Raw genomic sequence first — 6,000 nt, forward strand, 5'->3', positions numbered from 1 at the left:
TTGTGGTTTCGCATTCAGCACTTTTTTCCTTGTGTGGAGTATAGAGTAAAAGATGTTACTCATGTAGTAATGTGAGTAATCAACCAAACCTGTGGTTACCACTACCATGAAAATTTTCTTTCTCAGTAGGAAAGTGTCATTGGTCATCCCCAAGATGTTACACCTGAACAGAAAAAAAAGTGAATAATATTGGCTTCTTACATTTTTGTCTAGGAAATAAAACTTAGTTCTTCACTTGTGGTTAAAGGTAAATAACTGTGGTGACCCCATTTTTTCATTAAGAGATGAGTTACGCAGGAAGCAGCAACATGAGATGTATCATCAGTGAATTTGACACTTACGTGATTCACTTTGTTTTACTAATACAAATAGCAAATATAAAAATTATTTCTATATACTTATTAACCTTTCTCCCTTGAATCGCCTCACAACAACACATACCATATTAATGTTTTGCTTTCTTAAATGTTTCTCTTTTTTCTTTGAAAAGAAGTCCAACAGATTTTTTTTCTGCTCCATCAATGGTACATCGATTCTTCTAGTTTCCTACTCAGTTGGTGTCTCAAAGAACAATGAGAACTAACATCGTTGTTTCTAGAACCAGGGTTTGTTCTAGGGCTATCATAGGAGAACCTAACAATAATAAGTTGGGTGGCCTTCAAATAAGGAGCCTCATGATACGTGGTTTTTAGACAGAAATGACAACTCCAGTTTGGAAAACCCGCACACTGAGCACCTCTGGACCTTTCCAAAGCTTCCTTGAATCCACCATTCTCCACCTCTGCTACCTCCTCCCTGGTCTAAGTTGCCACCATCTGTCACATGTGCCGCTGCAAGTGCCCTTTAACTGCTTCCCAAGCTCCCACTCCTACAATGAGGGATGAGAATCCATGAGTAAGTTTGCTTTCCCTGTGGTTGGTCAAAACCCATGTCATACAGTTTGTTAAATATTTTTATTACCATCCCTGCCCACAACTTTTTTTGGCCACGTACTAGCCAGAGTGATCTTTACCATATAAATCATGGCTCGCCACTCCCCTGATTATAATGATTTTATCTGGCTGACAACATCTGAAACCACTGATCTATCTTAACATCAAGAAAAGAGAAACAATCAGGCATTATGTACTGTCTGAAGTGATGCAATAGGCAATGCATAGCACCACTGTGAAGATTTCTTGCCAAAAAATCAAAACTGAACCTGACCATGCCTCTGCATCTAATAACCAATTTACAGGAAATTCTATGGATGAGAGGGGCATGTTAAGTGTCACTGTGGGGATACCAACAGCAAAATGCAAAGTTGGAAAATCTTATAGGACAAGTAATCTGGTTTCTCCAACCAATAAATATTAAGACTGAGAGAGAGAGGGAAAGAGAAGGATGTGGGTACTGTTATAGATCTAAGAAATATATCTACCCATTTGTTTTGTATTCTGATTCAACCAAACCAACTATAAAAAAGATATTTGTGAGATGTTTAATTTTATATTAATAAATTATGTCAACTCACATGTCATGACAATATTTCAATGGTGATGGGTTTTTTAAGTCTTTATTTCTTAGACATTCTGAAGTATTTATGGATAAAACTTGGAATTTTCTTTAAAATAATCTGGGCTGGAGGAGTAGGAGGTACAGGTGAATCAAGATTGCCAGATGTTAAGAATTTTTTAAGCTGAATGCTGAGTATATTAGGGTCTGTCTGTTTTATTTATTTATTTTTTAAATAATAGCCTCTCTACCTTTTTGTAAGTTTCAAGATTTTATAGTAAAAAGATGAAGATATTAATAGAAAGATGTCCTTTTACTCTCAGAATAAAATTCAAACTCCTTGCCCTGTCCTCCTAGTCCTACATCATCTAGTTCCTGCGTGCTTCTCCTACCCTATCTTGTCCCATTCTCACTGCTTATTGTGCTAGGGCTACACTGACTCCTTTTCTGTTTCTTGAATACTCCAAGGTCTTTCCCACTTGAGGGTCTTTGCACTTGCTGTTTCCTCTGCCTCAGATGCTCTTTCTCCAGCAACTCACATAGCTGTCTCAACTTTGATCTTTCAAGTCTCAGCTTAAATATCAATATCATTTCATCTCAGAAATCTGCCCTGAGCACCCTAGCTAAAATAACCCTCCACCTACTCACCCACCCACCCCAGCTAATTGTTTTTTTATCCTATTACCCCAGTAATTTCCTTCATAGCACTTGCCACATTCTGAAATTATCGGTTTTGTTGTCATTGCTGTTGTATGGCTCTTTGCTTTCTGCTTCCCCGTTAGATTGTAAGAACCTTAAAGGCAGGGGTGTAGTCTCTTTTCATGGCTGTTCCCCGGTATGAGAACAGCACCTAGCATGCAATAAGCACTCAATAAATATATGTTGAATAAACAAATAGTGTATTAAAAATGAACAAACAACCAGGACAAAGAACTGATATCAGAGAGCTTGAATTAGCTAATCAATTGAGTCCTGTTTGAAACTAAACACCTAGACAGTCAGAAGTGGAGTATGACTCAGATTTCCTGGATTGAAATGAGGCAGGAACACTGCCTCAGAGTATTCAAAACTGTTCCTCTCATTTGGCTCAGAGATGACTGTTGTCTAACGAAATCCAGAATTTCCAGAGTAGGGGGGTCATCATGAGGCTAGTAGATGGTATCTAAATATATAAATACTTGCCCGGTCGCTTCAGCAGTTCACAAGGTGCTTCAGGAGGCAGAGCATGACGGAACTTGCATCACTTGTCTCTCCCCAACCTCACCCCTCTTAAATGTGCGTGAAATTTCAGGTCTCCAAGAGATCAAGACACATGGACACCTGAACTCCTCAAAGCAAACTGGTACATCAGGAGAGGACGGAGCAAGAGAAAGCATCATTACATTAACACAGCAATAACTCCTGTTCTTTTTATCCCTACAAATACTACTGGGTGATATTTAGGGTTAAGGTGACCCACATCAAAAGCTTCTTATTGATTTATTCCAAAAAAACTGGTCTCAGTTCTAAATTTGAGAATGTCTTCTTACCTGGGGCCCGGGTTCCTCACTTGAGAATGATGACAGGGCACAGTCCTGATAAGACAATAGTTTTCTGGCTCCCTGCTCTAAGAATGCCTTTGCCAAGATCACAAGCTGGCTGGACAGCTCTGGCACACTTATGTCAGGCAGGACAACCTTGGCAAGGTTCACAGATGGTGCTAGCACAGTAAATCGGAGTCAAAACTATCACCCAAGTCACCAAAGGTTTACACATCGCAGGTCAGTCCCATCAGATAATATGGAAGTGAGTGGACATAAACTCTAGTTGAGTGGATATAAACTCAATGAGGCCCTTAAAGTAGATTAGATTATTGCTTCAATTCTTCACTTTATCTTTATATTAGAACTACTCATCCATGCCTCTTTGCCATATCACAACCACTAGATTAGACAGAGTTTATTTTCCCACCCCAGTGACATTGGCATTGGCCATCTAACTGAATTTGGCCAACGGAATCTTAACAGACGTTACGAAAACAGAAGCTTACAACATGCTTGCATGATTTGGCTTGGCATCTTGCACTTCTGCCATCTGCATGAGAAGGACATGCCCTAGGTTACAGAATGAAAGATGTGTAGAGTATACCTGAATCTAGACCAACAGCCTGAAGGCTGCACCAGAACAGCCCCAGCTGACCCAGATACCCAGGAACAAGGCAGTCTTAAGACACTGAGATTTGGGGGTTATCTGTTATACGGCATTATCACAGAACATATTCATCCTCACACAGAACTTCAAAAATCAAAGCTCAGTGAAATGATTCCTTCTGTCGTCTTCATTAATGAACTGGTCTTTGTTGTTTTCTCAATTGAGGAAGTTTCAGTCACATCAGCAGCCCATGGTCTGATGACCCAATGAAAATTCCCCAATTATACAAAGTAATGCAGGCTATAAAACTCTGTCAAAAGAGAACTATGTCCTTTTCCTTTGGGAGTTACTACTGTTTTCACATGAGGAAAAGATCTGGAAAATTAACCTACACTATCCCTAATTCACCTGATCAAGAATATTTTTGATGGCCTCACAGCAAATTCTCACTGATATTCCAATAACTTCAAAGCAATGTTGCATTCAAGCTGTTTTTAACCTTCTAGTAAGTTGATGCTTTGTATCCATGTCAAATTTGACTCAAAATGTAAAACCCTCATGCCATCTCTGTTCTGTAGTGGTCTCCTCCAGCCCACTGCTCCTGCAGCCCTTGCAAATGGAGCCAAGCCACTGATCCTACTCCAAGTTCACAGTTTACTTCTCAGAAGCAGCTTCCAAGCTATTACTTCCTATTGTTGATTATGTTACTGGCCCTAATTCTTCACCCTACCTTTCATCGACACCCTTTGTCATGGGACTTTACAATTCCTCCCACTAAAGGGGCAGAAATATGTCCTTGCCACTTGTCTCTGAATTTGACTTGCATTGGCCAATCCAATAAGGAGGACATGCCAATTTGGCAGTTCTGAGCTTAGATCTTAAGAGACCTTACATTTTTACACCCACCACCTTAGGTCCTCAAAGGAGGAGAGCACAACTGGAAGCAGAGCCAAGCCAGGATAAGCAATGCCATCCAGATAAGTCAAACCTTGGCAAATGGACCCCAATGGCATGCAGAGTTGAGAGCCAAAAGACTGCTTGTGTCTGACGCTGAGATTTGGTGGATGTCTGTTACACAGAATTTTGTGATCATAAAAACTGGTAGACATCCCTACTTGCATTTTTCAAAAAGAAAATTCTCATGTCATTTATCTACACCACTTTTTATACCTACTTATTGATAAGATCTATTTAAGCATTAAAGATATTAAACCTTTGTGATAATTTTTAAAAGAATCTTTTTCCAACATGGTTTTTATCTTTTAAATGTGCTAAAAGTTGTTCTTCACATATGATTTTTTTTAATTTGATATAATAAGACACATTGGTCTATTCTTAATGGTGTTGCCTATTATTTTGGTATTTGCAAAATTGGTCATCAACCTAAGATCAATTAAATACCTCTATTTTGACTGGAACATATTTATTTACATATTCAATTCCTTCGTATAAATTTGGAACGTTTTCTACGGTTATGCCTTTGTGCGTTGCTGTTATTACAATTAAGGGGAGAGAAATTCTTCTTTGGGAGTATCTATATTTCTTAGGTTTTGTATTTGAGGACACAGTGGTGGAATTCATGGGTCACATCCTACTCAGCTAAGATATTGATAGAGTACAAGGTTAGGTGCTGGAAATTTTGACTTAGAAGCCCTGAGAACAAATAAAAATACCTAGTTACTTGTGAAATTACGCAGATTTCCCTTTTCATCCTTTATATTTCTGTTTTGGCCTTTCTAGTAACACAACTTCTTGAAGGACCAAGGCCTTATCTAGAAGGTTAACAGTCTGGTCTACTCTTTCTCAGCAACTCGGCAGCATCCTGGCTCCTGCCACCATTTAAGAAAAAAAAATCCCTGAAAAGCTGCTCCAGTAGAGGCCACCAATGTCATGGGAGAAGGAGAAACATGGGTCATCAAGAGCATCTCAGAGGGAAGAAAATACCTTTGTCAAGCATGTGCTCAAATCACCAAATCTAGAAAAATCAAGACCAGCCCCACAATCCCAGTGACTCCGTGTGAGGCAAATTGCATTCTTTCAGCCATTATTTGGACTTTAACATCCTCTGAGTTTCAGGAAGTCAGAAGATGCCTACTCCAGAAGGAGACCAAGGGGTAACAGAGGAGCCCCCATCCCAGGAAATCCTCCCATATTTTGGGTTCATTAATTAAGCACCTAAATGTTGAGAACCTACCATGTCCCAGGCACCGTGCCCAGGCTGATGATACAACCATGAGCAAAGTTCCTGCTGTCAAGGACCTTACAGTCTGGGGAGAGAGAGTTGAGATAGTCATCAAATGTACTACTGAATGTAATTCAGTCGATATTTAACTAGTATTTACAGAATACCTCCTAGTGCTAGGTCTGACTCAGCGT

Source organism: Aethalodelphis obliquidens, unplaced genomic scaffold (genome assembly GCF_003676395.1).
Source record: "Aethalodelphis obliquidens isolate GAN/ISIS:26980383/991018 unplaced genomic scaffold, ASM367639v1 scaffold8, whole genome shotgun sequence".
Classification (NCBI taxonomy): domain Eukaryota; kingdom Metazoa; phylum Chordata; class Mammalia; order Artiodactyla; family Delphinidae; genus Aethalodelphis; species Aethalodelphis obliquidens.